Genomic DNA, 16,635 nt, shown 5'->3' with positions numbered 1-16,635 from the left:
TTGCTGTAGGCATGGACACCTCCCACTAGATCAGGTTCTTAATGTTGTTCTTCCAAGCTTTCTCTAATTTTTCTTCCCTGATGAAATCTAAGCCATATAGCAAGATGCTAGAAAGGCTGAGCTTGGCATACCTCACCATTCAGACTAATTTACAGGCTGGCAGCCATGCTCTTGGACAAACAAGATGCTGCAAAATGAGTGTGCAGCTCAGCCAGGTGGGTGAAAGGCTCTATCCATGTCTCCAAGACTAATTTGGGAACTTATTGCTGTCTCAAACATCACCACTCTGAGCTTCCTGTGCTGGATGCAGTTCCTAGAGTTTAGAGCTCTTCGTATTTGGAAATGCGATGGTATCTGCCAAGACGTGCAGTTCTTCCCCTGGGAGAAAAAAAAAAGGATGGGAAAACAAACTGCATATGATGGATGTTAGTCATGTTGCTTATAGCACTCTTGGCACAATCTCCACCTGGGACTCCTCTACTTACATCCAGGATTTAGGATGAGTCAGACATCCTGTGTGTGTGTGTGTATGATCTGAGCATATGAGAACATAGTGGGGACTTCTTGATGTCCCAGCCTGCTTTTACTTCCCTCTGTGCTGCAAGATGTCTGTAAATCTTAGGCGGGGAGTCCTTTTTTCTGACACAAGGTTGGTGGATGGAAAAAACAGAGTGTGCTTATGGGAAACTTCATGTATGGAAACATCACTTCATTTGTGAATGGTGCCAAAATGCGTAGTTGTACTACAGGACATGTGGCTTGGTGGTGATTTTCTGGAATTTGGAATTTGTCTTCTGGAGTTGTTATCACAGAAGAATTTCAACCAAACAAAGTTTCCAGCCTCCGTGTTTATAAAATAAAGCGCTAATAACAGATGATTTCCCAGTGTATCAAAAAGTATAGACAAATAAGAACACATTGAACCTGTATTTTGGAAACCAATTGTGTGACTTTGAACATGTGTTGGCAACTTCATAATTTTCCCTTAATAGCTATGTCTATGCTTGTGCAGTTTGGCTTGCAACACCTTCTGTAACATAGAAATCAATGTCCTTCTGTATATATTAAACTTTATTTTTCCTTTTAGGTCTTGAGTCACTAACAGGAGAGAACATTAGATGCAAGGCAGTTCAGGCATTGTAAGACCAAAAAATGAAATATATTTCCTTGGGAAGTAAAGTTTTTGTTTCAAGGCCTTTCCACACATTTAAAAGGAATGGAAGATTAAACTCTGCCTGGTTTCTTGCTTCTAGCGAAGTAATTCTTTCTTTCTTGAAAGCAGGAAGGTTGTTAGATAGAAGGATTCAAAATAGGAAGACAAAAAAAAAGCTCTGAGCTCAAGTAATGTGTTGATGGGAAAATGTTTGCTTGCCTTTAGCTGTAGTGCCTTGCTTCCTTGAAGCTGTTTTACTGCAGGCAAAACACAACAACATCGCAATGAATAAAATATTAAATACTGTTGAGGCTTTTATAAGGACATTTTTATAGTTCTTCCAGGTGCAGTGGCATCCTTTTAATTACCCTGACATGACAAAGAGTGCTGCAAAGCTGAAGTGTTGATTCTCTGGTGTACACATGGCCATAAAAGTAGCAGCCAGGGAAGGGATCAACTGCAGCTGGAAGCTTCGTGTCCATGCACAGAACTGGTCAGTGTTATTTGTTCAGATCTGTCCTTAGTCATCACCCTGCCAGCAGGAGGGAATCATTTTAATGCATAAAAAAAACATCCATAAAAAGGCATCACTTCATTTAGCCAGCAAAGCACTGATGTCTTCCTAAATTCCACCACTCTCCAGTGCTTCCTTCTGGGCCTTATTTTATTTAACACATGTGATGCAGTAAGGAATAATGTGCCCAGCTAGTGCTCCCTGTCTTTGTCCATCTTTGTAGCTCTTTATTAGATGCTTCACATCAAAACCCCATCCTTCCCAACCCCTGTGTGTCTGATAACTGCTCTGCTTTGCTAAATGAGTAGAGCTCATGTGCAGTTACTCCTTGTTGTCAAGTCTTTCACAGGATCTGACCCCTTAGAAATTTTACTCAAATATTTCCCCAGATGTTAGCAGGATCCCATTGCTGAGGAGCAGAATCAATCCTGACCCCACTGAAATACTTCTTACATGTGGTGCCAATGCAAACGATCAATTTTCCCACAGAATATTACGAGTGTAAATACTGCCCTTGTATTAAACCTGCCCCAAGTGTGCTGGGAAAGGCTCACTATGTACTGTAGTGAAGTTATGCCTCTTTTTGCCCTGTGCATCTATTAATCATATGCTGTACAGGAAGAGGTAACTTTTGTTGTTAGATATGGACCAATACACAGGTCTTCAAGGTTTATGGCTTTCTCTGTTTTGCTTGTTGCTTTGCTTTCTCTGATTTACCTGTGACTTACAGTTGATTCTGAACTACACTGGGATGTTTTGTTATCAGATAGCTTTCTGTTTTATGGCTGGTAATTCTCCCAGTTCCTCCCTTCCAAGAGCAAGGACTCCAGCACGTTTCATAGTGGTGCTTCCAATGATCAGTGCTTCCCCAAGTACTTTTTGCTGGACGTTATTGACACCAGCATAAATGTAGCACAAACAGTTGTGTGTCTCATACTGCAGTACATAGCCCAGCATCTCAGACCCCAGCACATCTCTGCCAGCACTGTAAATGGGCCCACCTTGATTCTGAGCTGGGTGACCATCCCTTCCTCCCAGCTGCTTACTGGTAGTATTCTGGTTTCATAACCCAGGGCTTGGCACAGGCTGGGGACTCAGATATTTATGGGGTTATTCTGACTGGTTTTACAGTCCACGTGGCTCGGCGTGGCTAAGCTGGTAGCAGTGCCTGTGCTTCATTTAAAGCTAGCTTGGGTGCTTCTGTGTTGTTTAACAGCCACATCAATGGCTGTCAGGTAGATATAACTTAATGCTTGATGTATTCAGTTGTATAATTAGGTATGCCAGCAAATTAACTGCAGTATGTTAACCATAATCCATAGCGAGTGTTAGTGAACTTGATGTGGTGTGTATAAATATTATTTTGTACTAGTAAGGATAAGAAAACAGGTAAGGTGAATATTGCCAAGCAGGTTCCCGAGGGCACTACATAAGAGAGCAAAGCACAATGGAAGGTAGATTTTATAAAGCAATATTTGTGAAAAATACTAATTACTTGCACATTCCAACTTCTTCATGACTGAGATCTGTACTGCGGTGCCTTGCCCTCTTTCTGCAGGATTAGTTTATTGTGGTAACTCTGGTAATTAGCAGTTTCCCAAAGGAAGGAAAATTTTACAAGCCTGTAAAATGTCAGAATGTTGTCAATTGGCCATTATTGCAAAAATTAGACCATAGCATGAAGTCATTATGAAGACTGAAGGACTGAGGAGGAACACATGACACAAATATGTCACAAATTTTAAACATAAAATCCAACCCCCGCCTCCCTGTTTTTAAAGAGAAAGCTTTGAAATGCATATGAGCAAACATAAAAATTATGTCTATGAATGATCAGCACAAGAAGCACTGTGTCACAAAATTCTGTGCATGCAAAGCTCATACTGACACACAGTGATGCATTTTTCAGTGTGTGCACACAGTGTGACGTATATTTTGACCAACATGTCCACGGGGAGGCAAAGGGAAAAATGTAATCAGGGCAGCAGTGATGCCACAGGAGAGGCTGCGAGAATGTCTGTGTTTCTAATGGTCTGATTTTTCTCTTTATTTTATGAGGGAAAAAGCAGAAAAGGCTGAAAGGATGTGATGGAGGGAGTGCTCTGATGTCATAATCTCCTGGATTATTGGTAAATCATAATCCCACTACCCAGCAGTAAACACTTTGCAGGGCAGCAGGAGAGGGGGAAGCGAGCAGCAGAGAGGGGGAAAGATGGACAGAGAACGAATTGTGGGAAAGAAAGCAGGAATCACAGATGGCTGAAGCTTCCCATCGACTGCCGCATGTTAAGAAGCATTAGCTGAGCTGTCTATAGGTAGTGTGAGTGTTCTTGGGAGTGAGATGTTAAGACAAAGCCTCTCTTCACCTTTTGACTCATCCATGATCCAAATCCCCAACCTTCTGCTCTGGAAGAGCATCCAGGCACTTCCTGTGTAACGCTGGTAAGTTGCTGCTATGTGTTTTTAATTTGTTCTGTACAGTGCACAAGATGTTAAAAGGTAATAAGGGGAACTGGGGCACCAGAATTTCTTCAGATCAAAGTAAATTAAACATTACATGAGTGAACCAGATCTAGTTTTACAAAATGTAGCAGAGATAGGATAGGAATGAGGTAGAAAGGTCTCTAGTGTTCCCTGACTCTATAGCTGTGTCCTCACATGGGCTACACTGCAATATGTCAAGTCCACAGCTTCTTTCCTCAGGTAGGACACCAGCACAGCAGCCATCCCCTTCACATTTGGTGTTCTCTGCCAAAGTCTGAGGCAGCTCCAAGCCGATTGTGACAAAATACCTGGCTGCTGCAGGACGAACTGCTTGTTCTGGGTGTATTAAGGGTTTCAGCTCCAAATTTTCTCAGGAAAAGATACAAATGTCAAATGCATTCGAAATATATGTGAAGCCATGGAAATGTCTTGTTTTATTACTTTCTCCAATAAAACATTTTTGTTGTTCTTAAATCCAGCAAAATCTGATGACGTTTTGACAGAAAAGATTAATTATTGCACTTAGGAAGCACTGATCAGCTCTGCTTTGCTGTAAAATTTTCTTATTGGTTGCAAATTTCAAGTCATTCCAGCTATCCAAGGCTGCTTTAGAATAAGACTTGAGGCATTATAACTTTACAAGAAGTGAATAACAGCTTAGAGATTTTCGCAAAACAAACGGCTTCGTTCCAAGCAATCAAAGCGCCGGTTTAGTTTCTCTAATGAGATATTTCCATCAAGAAGCTGGAGAATACTGACACCAGATATTCCCTCTGTTGTTGCGGCAGATTTCTCTGGCACTGACAAATAGCCTGTCTGAAACAGCAAGGTCAGATGGACAGGAACAGAACAAACAAGAGTGTCAGACCTGCCGTAGGCTGGTGCTCTTGGCATTCCTGAACGGACAGGTAGATGGATGGACAGACATCTTTGACGTTTGTACCATTTGTATCTAGATCCTTGACAGCCATGTCAAATGTGCTGTTTGCTTTCTAAATGCCCCCACTGTGGCCGAGCACCAAGGCTATTTGCACAGAGCAGGCCAGCTGCTTCTTTGTCTCTAAATCCAGAAGTCCAGTGACACACGATTAGCTAAGAGCTCTGCTACGTGTAGCGAAGGCAAACAAAAATTGCAAAGGCAAAAATTGGCCAAGCGCAGCCCCAGAGATGCACTCATTTCTGCTGATTTTAAATGATTCGAAGGGATCAGCAATTTTGCTCACCTTGAATTGTGAGGACCAGGACTCAGCCAGGCAGGCAGCTTTCTTGTGTGCATGGAGGCTTTTGATTCTTGGTGGCTGAAGGAAGCTGCTGCCCTGCTAGAGCAGCTCTTTAAACTCACAGCTTAGTGCTTGACAGCTGGACCAATCGCTAGCCCATGGGACATCCTGTCCAGTCACCTGTTTGGGCAAGGGTTTAGCAATCATGGAATATGGATAATTTAGCATTACAGAATCTAGGACTCCAGATTTGAAGTTTAAATAGTGATTAATAATAAAATGCTGTAGAACAGCAGGGTGAAAGTCAAGCCTACGCAGAGGCCCTTGGGCTGAGAGGCTGCTGTTGATGAGGGGAGGACTGAGGAGCATGGAGGCTCTTAAGGAAGCTGGTGTTTGCTGTGCTAAGGACTAGACAAGTCCCTCTCTCAAAGACTGCACTATGCACAGACAAAGCACATGCAGGAGGAGAAAAAGCACATAGGTACCAAATAATTTCTTTGTGTAGAAGTCACTCGTCAGCCAAGAATGGCCCACTGTTCTCTTGAATACCAGGACACACACAGTGATCTATTTAACGTGGATATTAAAAGCTTAACTAGGGAGTTGCTAAGTCTTTAAAAGGCCCCAGCCCGGATTTCCAAACAAGACTATCTAGAAGGAGGCTCCCAGATTTGGAATGGTGTGGCAAAACAAGCTGCCTCGTTTTGGAAAATGCTGAGCAGACAGGGCTCTGTGCAGCATCTCCATCCTACGCTGTGCCCCATTCAAGCAAGGCACTCAGCAGTGCTGCAAGGTCCCCTCCGCAGCTCCAAGTGCCAGTAGGCAGCTGGCTCTGAGGCAGTGCTGTGATGGCAGATGTGCTGCCCTGGCTGTCGGGCAGTCAGATGGGCTTTGCTGGGCATCCCACCTACCTGCTTTCACAGGTTTGATCCATTCATGCTCAGCCTTTACCTTTGTTTCCCCCTGTAGTTCTTTGTGACCATTCAGCTTTCCCCACAGTGTGTTTTCTGCTCCCGCCCCTTGAGAGGCACAAAAACATGAAGATTTTTCAGGGAGGGAATCTGATCGGGGAACCAGTGCACAGAGAATGAAAGCACAGCATTTAACTTTTTTTTACATTATTAGATTGATTTTTCTTCTGACCATTTAATCACAGGTTGCATGAGTAAGACTCCAGAATGCCACACAGAAATGCCAAGGAATGGGATTTTCATTTCTGCATTTCCTGGTGAGAAATAATCTCTGGGTTGTTTTGGAAAATGCACACTGAAAGATGGAAATCCTAATGGTAATCAGTGTTGGTTTCATTTTTTTTTTTAAATTTCTATATGTGCATCTTTCTTGCAAACTATATAACATCAGCACAGTAAATACCCTTTATGTAATATAAAAGTGAAATGCAGCATAAAGTTTGCTGTTAGTTCTTGATGATAATATCGTATAAACAGAAGCATGAGGGAATCTGAAAATCTTGGGCCAATTTTGGCTGTTGGCTAAGCTCCTGCAACCCCCTTGAAGTCAATGGCATTCTGGGCTTGCAAATACAAGCAGGATTTGGATTCTAATTCTACAAATCTCTGAATGTGTGCATTCAAAGAGAGAGCTGGCATTGCTGCTGATTAAAGAGCACTGCCAAAGGACCATTGGACCAAATTTCCAGTAGGTTTGGATAACAAACTCCAACTCATCCCATTAGTGTATGGAGTGGAACAGAGGTCAGGGTGACCGAGGAAAGATAATCATCGAGATTCAGAATGAAATCAAATCTCATTTGAGACTCAGCTGTTCAAGAAAGTTTTGGGGTTATTTATTTTGGATTTATATAGGCTGTCTCTCAGGAAGCAGAAGCTGATTCCTCTCTCATTAATGCCACAGTGAAATCCTCAGCAGTCTCAGGGGCTGCATGCTGGGCCCCAAACAACTAGGTTATAAGAACTGAAATGATGTTAACACTGAACACCTGATCCAAAGCCCACTGAACTGAAGAAGAGACTTTCTGTTTACTGTCTCTGAAGATACATCTATCTCAAAATGAATACATTACTAAGATTCCTCAAGTAATTTCCGAAGTTTTAGCAAAAGAAGAACTAACAAGCTGCTATAGCGGAAGGATACATAACAGGAACCAAAGGAAAAGCACCTATATGCTGGTATATAGATCAAATATAACAGGAAGAAGGGAGTAAAAAATTAGAAGAAACTTTTTTTTTTTTTTCTGCATACGTTTTCTAGAGAGGCAGATGGCCCTTAAGAATGTGGAAATAAATTGTGCCAAAGTGTCAAGGTGACAGGAACCTTAAAATGCAACAAATATCTAAATAATGCAGGCAAGGAGATTAAACACTGTTTCAGCTGTGACACTGTAAATGAGGTAGTAACCTTCGTGGGTTGTTCTATCTTCCCATACATCATCAAATCACCTGCAGACCTGAGAAACCTTTCACACCCCTCTTTGGTGTTTCAGCTTGCACTAGGGGCTTCACTTGAAAGTGTGGAGCTTGGAGCTTCTTTTTGACTATTCTTTCACAGCAAAATGTCTGGTAGAATGAGGTTGTTGGGATGTTCATCTCCATGTACTGCCTATCAAACTCCATGTGCTTTTAGTGACCTTATGTCCTGCTAACACTTGTGTATTCTTCAAAAATCAAAGTTTTTGCTATCATTTTTGCTATCATCAACTTGAGGTGGATAAATAGCCTTTAACTTCTTTTCTGTTCTCTGTAGAAAACAGTCTTTTGTTTTCATCTACTGGCCACCTTTAACCTTCCATCCTCTTCAGCTGATTTCTGGTCCCTTCCAAGTCCAGGAGATCCTTCTCTGCTTTACTCATTTCCCTGATCAGACACTTCCCTCTTTCCAAACACCGCTTATTTTTTTGGCCTATCAGTCTTGAGGTCTTCAAATGAGAAAATTGAACTCAATTTCATTAATATGCCTTCTACTCGCAGTTGTTTAAGATGTACATTCACTTTTTAACCTGCATCCCATTACCCAATCATCTCAGCCACCTTTTTCATTATTTTTCTCTCTCAGAGACAGTTTGACTACAGGCCCTTCTGCAGATGACATGTGACTCCATGTTCCCTATTTTCCACTTGCTTGCCTCTTTTGAGTTGTGGTTTCTGACCACACCAAACATACCAATTCTGAATATTTCAAGAAATCCACTTACTCCAGCACTGCTGTGACTAAGCCTTCTCATTCTGGCACATCAGAAAATTGACGAGCTTCATTCGCAATCAAGCAAGATCACATCTGAGCATTCTGCTGCCTCCCCTTGACATTTGATGCCATAACTTAACATTTGTTCCACCATGTGTTGCTGGTCAATATCTCCTGGCAGGAGGTATCCATCTCATTCACTGTCTGCATTTCCCTTTTTATTCCTTGCCAGCTGTTGTGTTGGTTGCTCACAACTGCAGAAGAATCAGCTGGCCTTTCTCTAAACAGACAGAGCTTGTTCTACCCTTCTAGTAAACCTCTATATCTCTAACAGCAAGATGAAACCTGGCACAAATAAAGTAGTTGGAGATGAACCCAAGGGGCTTTATGTTTTCTTTATAAAAAAACTACATAAAAGAGGCGACCACGGAGAGGCTTGGAGGAATGTGATCATCACTCCCCACAGCTCCTTGTGATTACTGCCAAGACCATGAAAGCACTCCAAATAATGCTGTGGGGAATGCTGTGATACCCACATGAGATGCAGGTCATCTTCTGCTCATGCAACCTGCCACTTGGAAGATGTATTGCATCAGCAAAGGCAGCCAAGTGTGAATAATCTCTACCAAAATAGCTATAAAACTATGTTAGCATTTCCACACCGGTCACAGAAGCATTTTCCAGTGTTGATCCAAATTCAGATATTAAAAAAACAATAATAATTAAGGGTCTTCTTGCCATTCAGTGCTTTGCCAGGCTTACGGGTCTGCCTGCTGGGCTCACTGTAGGCAGTGAAAAGCAACGGAACATCTCTTCTGGGACTTTCTTTTTGCTGACACCCCGTGTCCTCCTGCAATGCCTATCTCAGAATAGCCTCAAATTCCTCTGCCCTAAAACAAGCACGCCTTCTGTAACATTGTTAAACATCCTGATAAGAGATGGAAATGTTTTGCCCATCTCCCTGCCCTGCCCCGCTCCCTGGAGCTTCACAACCCTGGATTTCTCCTCCCAGACTCGGCTCACCTGCTGCTCTGACCTCCCTTACAGCTCCCCCGGTCTCGGCCCAAGAGATAAAATTCCTCTTTTATTTGCTTTGTTTCATCCCTCTGGAATCCCGTCCTCCCCCCCCCCGCCTGCTAACAGCCACCGAGTCGCTCATCGCCCTTCAATGTCACCCCACGACCCCTATCGCAGGTGCAGCAATGTCAGGCTGTAGTGCAGGTGCAATACGTGAGCTGCGGTACATTGCCGCACAGAAAGCACTATCGTGTGACGTATCGTAGGTCGCGACAGAACCCTAAGCGGAGGCGGAGCGCCCCAGGCAGCTCACAAGGGCACAACGCACGGGACAGGCCGCGGTCCCTTTAAACACCATTCTGTGGTTCACGTCGCCGCCGTCTCCTTGCGCTAATTAGCGGCGGGCCCGGCGCCGCCCCCTTTCCTCCAGGCCTTCCTTCGGCGCCTCCTCCAATCAGCGCCCGCCCGCGTCACTCTCGGGGCAAGGAAACACGGAGAAAGGGGAGAAAAAGTTTAGCGAGGAGCGAGCGGGGCCGGGAGCGGCGGCAGCAGGTGAGAGCGGGGCGGCGGGGCCGGTGGCTGCGGGTGGGGGCGGCGGTTCGGCGCTGAGCTGTTCTGTTCTGTTTCCCCGCCGCGCTCGGGGCTGTTTTTCTCCCTTTTTTGGTCGTTCCTTCCTCCTCCCGCCCCTCCCGCGGCCGCCGGGCTGCGTGCGCAGAGCCGTCCCGGGGCAGAGGTGTTTGTACGCGTGTCCTTGGGCGGATAAGGGAGCTGCCCCGAGGTGCGCCGCGCTGCTCTGCAGTCCGTTCTCTGGGCGGCTGTCCGGGCTCGTCCCGCACGGGGAGGTGTTGCGTAAGAGTTAGGGGCAGTTGAGAGGTCCTTTGCTTCTTCTGAGGCTCCGTGCTCTCTCAGCTGTGCCAAAGCGTGTGCGCTGCGGGGAAGGGTGCAGTGCTGTGAGCTGCCCTCTGAACTTTAAGGAGTGGAGGGGGGAGGAAAGCAGCTGCTCTTTTCCTCCTCCTGCTTCCAAGCAAGTGATTTGGCTTGATGTCATCTGAAATGATTCCTTTCGCAGAAAGCTGGTCCTCCCCTGCTGACGGTGGTAACTCAGCAGTTGGGGGAAGCGAATCTGCCAGTTCCTTCCTTGCTCTCTTTCCCGTGTCTGCTTTAACTTCTGTCGCTTTGAGCTCTGCCTGGTTTGTTTATGTGCTGCTGCAGTCCGTACACCTGTTCTTCCTATTAATTACTGCCCAGCCTCGAACAAGGGGGCTGGCTCTGGCCTCATCCGTAATATATTTATTCTGGCCAAAATAACAGCGTGTTCCTGCTTGGTTTTTTGTTCCTTATGGCGCTGGGTATCAAAGCTGACACATCAGTGGCAGCACTCCTTGATTTTACTGCTTTCCTGATAGCGTCTTCAGCAGGGAAGGATTTCCTCTATCCTGCGTGTGCTCCTGAGGATACCTCTTAAAATAGCTTTTGCCTTACAAAACAAGGAATCATTAAAATAATAACAGATTAAAATCAACTTACCTAATCGTGTGTTGTTGACACGGATGACAAACGTTGTGTTTCATAATACACCTTGGAGAGAGTGATCTAAGAACAGTAAGTTTACGTTTTAGCTTCTTGTTATTTCACGGTCTCGGATGGTGCATACAAAACCTTGTACAAATAGCCTGAAAGAGATAGTGGCAACTTATCAGGGGAGCAGCACTGACATAAACTAGTGAAAAGTTGCCATGGTTACAGATAAAGGTAATCCCTGTTTCTGTAAGAGTGTGTCCTTCTGTAACAGCTGTATTAATCAGTTTGATTTCGGAGGGGATTAGAAGTACCCAAACTCCTGGCTCCATTTTCTTGTCGGCTAATAGTTGTGCAGCTCACTTTTTAATTAAGTACTGAATAGACTTGGACTTGTGCTCAACATACTCAATTCAAGCTGCAGAGAGTATTATAGATTATATACAGATGCAGATGGAGCGTGCTGAATTAAGTGGAAACTGGCTTTATTATTGTTTTTCCACCCGAGAGTTACCTGATGACAAGGAAAAATCTTTCCAAATCCTTTTTGGATCCTTTCTCAGGTACTCTGAAAAGAGTTCTGTGGCATCTCATGCTGCAGCCCTCAGCTGTGCATCCGTACAAGATGTAATTCCTTGATTTGATCTTAAAAAATACATATATTAAAAAAACTTAATAATATCAGCATGGCAGCTGCTGGGTGATTGAGAACAATTATGGCTGTGCAGCTTGTATGTGAGGAGATAAGAGAGGAGCAAGAAGGAAAGAGAGGGAAAAACATGAAAAAGAAAATCAAAGCTGTTCACTTACTGCCTTATTCCCTACACAGGAGGAAGCAGTTGGAATGTAACGTGGATAAACTTCAATAAGTTCTCATGGTAGCTCACCTGTGGGTGATCTGAGATAGCTATTTGAACTGCAGGGTCTGTGGCTGTCCAGGCAACTACTGAGCCTGCTCTGCTGGAGGCCTGATATTTACCATATGCACCTCTCTGTTCTTTCCAGGTTTGATTATTGCCGTGCAGTGGTACATCTTGGATCGAAAGCAGCAAGGGAAATCTCAGGAAGTTCTTCAAGATTACTGCAATCTCATCAGTCTGGTATGTTGTGCTCCCCGGGCTCCTGGGGTAACAAGTTGCATTCTTTATATGCACGGGCCTCCTTAGTTACTGCTCAGGACAGTGAAGTTTCTAGGACTTTGGCTTGCTACCAGCAACATCATTCTCAGGAAGCAGTATGCTACCAAGAGCTATGGAACTTTGTATTGCTGGGGTAGTGCAGGAGATCACTTTCAGCAGTGTTATTCATACCAGGGCAATGAACCTGCTCTCCAGAACCTTCAGTCAACATACACTCTGAACCTGTTTTCAACTTGCCCATCCTGCCTTGCATTTCCAGGCACTTTTGCAAACTCTTTAAACTAAAACCAAGTTGGAAAGAAGCTACCCCTGACTGACTGACTCTAGAGGCTGCACAATGGTTTGCTGGAGAATGTATAAGAATATGGAAAGGAATGTTTTTCATCATGCAGGGGTGCTTTTTTAGGTCCTTACGTAGGCATGTTGTTTAGGTGTAGTAAAACTGCTAACTTTTGAAATCATCTCTCAAATGCCAAAGTTCTGAAATTCCTATGCTTATGTGCTTTTAAACTGATGCACAAAGATCTCTTATACAGCAAGTCTGAGAACTGCTGCTTACGAACAAGTATTATAACATTAACTTTTTAGTTTAAAAGTATCTCAAATAAAACTAAAAGACAGCTATGGTTGTTCTACAAAATCAGCACATGCTGTAACACTGACACAGTTGACAACAGGAGGGTAAAGTCCTCTTTTACAATTCAAGCTCAGTGTGTCAAAGCAGCACTTCTACTGCTTTGCTACTTATTAACGTGTATAAAATCCAGAAGTCCTGGGTATTTGTGACCTGTGGAAAACAGGTGCAAATTGTGAAGAAATCTCCTGTGATTCAGTGATCTGGGAACCGGATAGCAAGTAACCATCTCTGTATCTAATCCCTCCACAGCCTTCGCATGCAGCTTTTGATTGCTACTATTCTGGTCTCTGTTGGACCTGGTGACTTAAAGATGAAAGGCTCTGGTCTTGATCTCTTGAGCTGTCAAGTCCTCCAAACTTACTGTCTTCTGTATATTTAAAATTACAGAACAAATGGGCTTTTAGCTGTTCCATGATTACAATAGTCAAATGAGAGTCAGGTGCTCTCTTGTTGTTGTCCTCAGAGCAAAGTTCAGTGGCAGCAAACCGAATCTCTCTTACACTGCTGTCAAAGCTTCCCTGTTTAGTGTACTTGCAGCTGCAATCTGCTCGTTTATTTTTATTTTTTCTGCATTACTACAGATACTGTAAGAGTAATGAAGCCGTAACTTCAGCCTAGACCTTAAAATGATATCCCTGCACATCCTGTGTAGTGTCTGAGTTTGAAGAGAAAATAGATTACTTGTGTTCAGAAACCGAGCTTATAAATTAGGCTTTTTAGTGATTAATTTCACTAGATTTCAGCATGGGAAATAACTAGAGTAGCAATTTTTTTTTTTTTAAATGTGGACTTCCAACATCTGAATACAGATGTGTACCCACGATTTCCAGTTTGGTGAGACCGGGCCAACTGTGAACCTAGTTTTGATTTAATTTTTTTTCCCCCCTGTTTCACAGATTTTTGTGGGGGGGATCTATTAATTCTGTGCTGATAGCAAATTATTCCTGGGGCATTCTTAGTGAGATAGTAGAATGTTGCTTGTTTGCTTTAAAATGAAATTAGGTGAGCAAATCAAGGAGGTCCGTTCTGAACAGAAGAGAAGCTGCTTTGCCATTCCCCCACGCAAAGTGAGTGAGCCACACTCTGGCTTATCAGGAGGTGAGCAAACTTCTGCCAGATCAGTGAGCCAGAGGTGCACAGAAGGGGCTGATGAGCACCAGAGCTGTGGTGAGGGAGTAGGCCAGGCTGTGTGGCTGGGAGGGGAAAGATGGGGAGGAAGGAGGAAGAAACTTCTCCCTTGTGCTGCGATAAGGAGCTACTAGCTGCCTGGTTAACAGAAATGTGAGTTCAAGTGCAGGATGTTTAATGATAAGTGATTTCTCATCACTGTTGCAGTTGCCAGGTGGTTAGACTTCTTTAGTTATAGGTTAACATTTTTATTTTCCTCCTGATAGTCATAAAGCAGTGTTTGCAGTTGTCACGTTCTCTGCTAGTGCTGAGCAGTTCTGTTGATAAGATGTGCAACTTCTGCTGTTGTTGTTATTATGGGCCTAAAGTTAATGTGCTCTGAATTGAAGCTTTCCAGGACTGGTCACTGAGATACTTGGAAGACGCTTTGCTGGAATGCTTTATTTGCATGAACTACGTGCTTGGTTTTCATTGCTTTGATAGCTGTGGTCAGAAGTGCTGTGAAAGTATGGTCTCCTGGTTGCCCTCGGGATAACTTGAAGTCCTATGAAGTACTGGATTCAAACATAAGGGTTAACAGCTGATGCTTCCGGCTCAGATTTTAGTTCTGTAGGGAAAGTTTAGCAAATCCTGTCAAAGGTATCTCCATTCTTGTCGTGCTTTGTGCTCATTAACTGAACAACTGCTGCTTTCCTGTTCAGTTTGGATTTGTGGTGCGACAGATCAGCCTGTAATATAAGGTAGCACAAAGCAAATGTGAGTGTTTGAAGGGGAATTAGACGTGCGTTCAGAAGGTGCTTGCATTCTTTTTTGGTAGTGTTTGTGGAACAGCAGCGTGCTGAGCTGTGCTGGACGTGGTTGGCACAGGGGGAGTTAAGGTGGGTGTCTGTGCTGGGGGTGGGGGAGGCATTGCCTGGGGAGAGGTGGGAAGAAGCAGAAACAAGGAGCAGCTTTTCCTCTCTACAGCAACAAGCCAACCCCAATGTGTTTATGCAGGCAAGCGTGATAGCTTCATCTAGCTTCATATCGGTAGCTACCTAGAAATAAGCACTTGAAACTGCTTTATATAAGGCAACTTTGCTGGTGAGGTATTGTGTAACTGCTGGTACTTGGTGGGTGTATGAGGGAAGTTGCGGTTCTCTGGCCCACCCCAGGTTTGTTCTCCAATGGGATTTATCAGTGCTTGTGAAATATTTGTTACGCTTTGTTTCGTTTTGACTCTTCCTGTGCGTTCATTTGACGGGTAGGGAAACCCTTACAACAGCAGCGCCGGCTGTTTGCGCAGCACGAAGAAGCCGTGCTGTGGGAAACGCTGCCGGCCGTCAGGGCTCGAGCAGCTCCGTGCAGATGTGGCGAGCCGGGGGAAGGCTGAATAAGCACGAAAAGTTTTGGCAGCGCGCAGCACCTCGCGAGCGGGAGGCAGCCGCTTCCTGCCTGCGCCGTGCTGACTCACGCCTCGAACCGGGAGCGCAGTGTGGAACTGCCCTGCGCGCGTATTTTTAGCCGGGTTACTAATTCAGGCGGCGTGCCGGCTTCCCGGGGCAACTGCGCCGGTCGCCGGGCCCCGAACCCACGGAGCCTCTCGTCTCGCACGGTGCCACGCGTGACCGGGGCCGGGTTCGCCGCAGCGGCGACTCGCTGTGCTTCCGTGCCGCTCAACGCCGCCGCGCTGTTCGGAGGGGCGGCGCCGCGCATCGCGTGGGGGCTCCGGCGGAGCACGCGTGGGGCTGAGCCTCGCGGGGCGCTGTCCCTTTAAGAAGCCGCTCGCCCAGAGTGCTCGGAGAGGGCCAACCTAACCTGCTGGCAAGGAAAAGTTCTTTCTATAATGGATACGCGGATTAACCAATCGCCGAGCGTAACCCTGCGGGGGGAGGCGGGGCCTTCTCGCCTCGTCCAATAGCGGTGAGGTAGGCGGGGCGCCGCGGCCAGGCTCGGTTGCTCCGCAGCACAGCTCCAAGTGAAGTTAATCTGGGGTGAAGCGAACAGAAAATTGTGGCGATCCGTGGGTAGGCATTTTCCCCTTCTAATCGCGTCGTGTGGCCGCGCTTCGCCCCCCGGGGCGGCGAAGTGCACGCGCGTGGGGCTTTTTTCCATTGTTTTGCTTCCTAATGATGGCAGAATATTAACATTTCTGCAGGGAAGCAGAACAAAAGGGCTCTTTAGGCAGGAAATCGGGCGCCGGGCTCAAACTTGCCCGAGTTTCTTTTGTCGCCGGGCGCCTCGCAGCGCATTGCTCCGCCGGGGAAGGTCGAGCCGTGCGGGCGGACCGGGAATTCGGAAATATCGGGGGTGATGCGCTGTGCGGAGTTACACAATGTTACGGAGAGGGAGAGCTGGGTTTTAGCCCCAACTTCGCTCGTTCTGATGAGATTGGAGCTAACGAACGATGACAGCTGCGATTGGATTATTCAGCGATAGCGTTCGCTCCGAGCCGCTTGTCTCCAATTGTCCATTGTTACAGCACGGCAGACCGCTCTGCTGCCGGCTGTGCTCGGCGAGAGGAATGTCGCTCAGAACAAAGATACGTACAACTCCATGCGAGGCACGGCGATTCTTTTTTCTCTCCTCCTTTTTATTCAGCTCTGCCGAACGGCCGGGGCTGCCGGAGCGACGCGGGCAGGGAACGACTCGTGTCCTTCCAGCAGGCTTCCCTTCGGGGCCCT

The 16,635-nt window shown here is 45.5% G+C and overlaps 1 protein-coding gene across 4 annotated transcripts in view; it reads left to right on the top strand.

Moving 5' to 3' along the window:
• The first annotated feature begins 3,732 nt into the window (after positions 1–3,732).
• The window catches only part of ZFAND6 (zinc finger AN1-type containing 6), a 40,159-nt gene continuing 27,256 nt past the window's right edge, over positions 3,733–16,635 (top strand). The window contains exons 1-2 of one of the 4 annotated variants that reach the window (XM_031587717.2): positions 3,733–3,796; positions 12,074–12,168. The gene's annotated coding sequence lies outside the window, so the exon portion shown is untranslated. Of the gene's footprint in view, positions 3,797–3,823; positions 4,110–9,946; positions 10,103–12,073; positions 12,169–15,827; positions 15,979–16,635 lie in introns of those variants that run through there. The other 3 variants (XM_031587714.2, XM_031587716.2, XM_031587718.2) reach the window with 3 other exon arrangements.

This window comes from Phasianus colchicus, chromosome 12 (genome assembly GCF_987193195.1).
Source record: "Phasianus colchicus chromosome 12, bPhaCol1.hap1.1, whole genome shotgun sequence".
In the NCBI taxonomy this organism is placed as follows: Eukaryota; Metazoa; Chordata; class Aves; order Galliformes; family Phasianidae; genus Phasianus; species Phasianus colchicus.
Note: the sequence above shows the minus strand (reverse complement) of the source record. Positions and strands in the feature narration are given on the sequence as shown.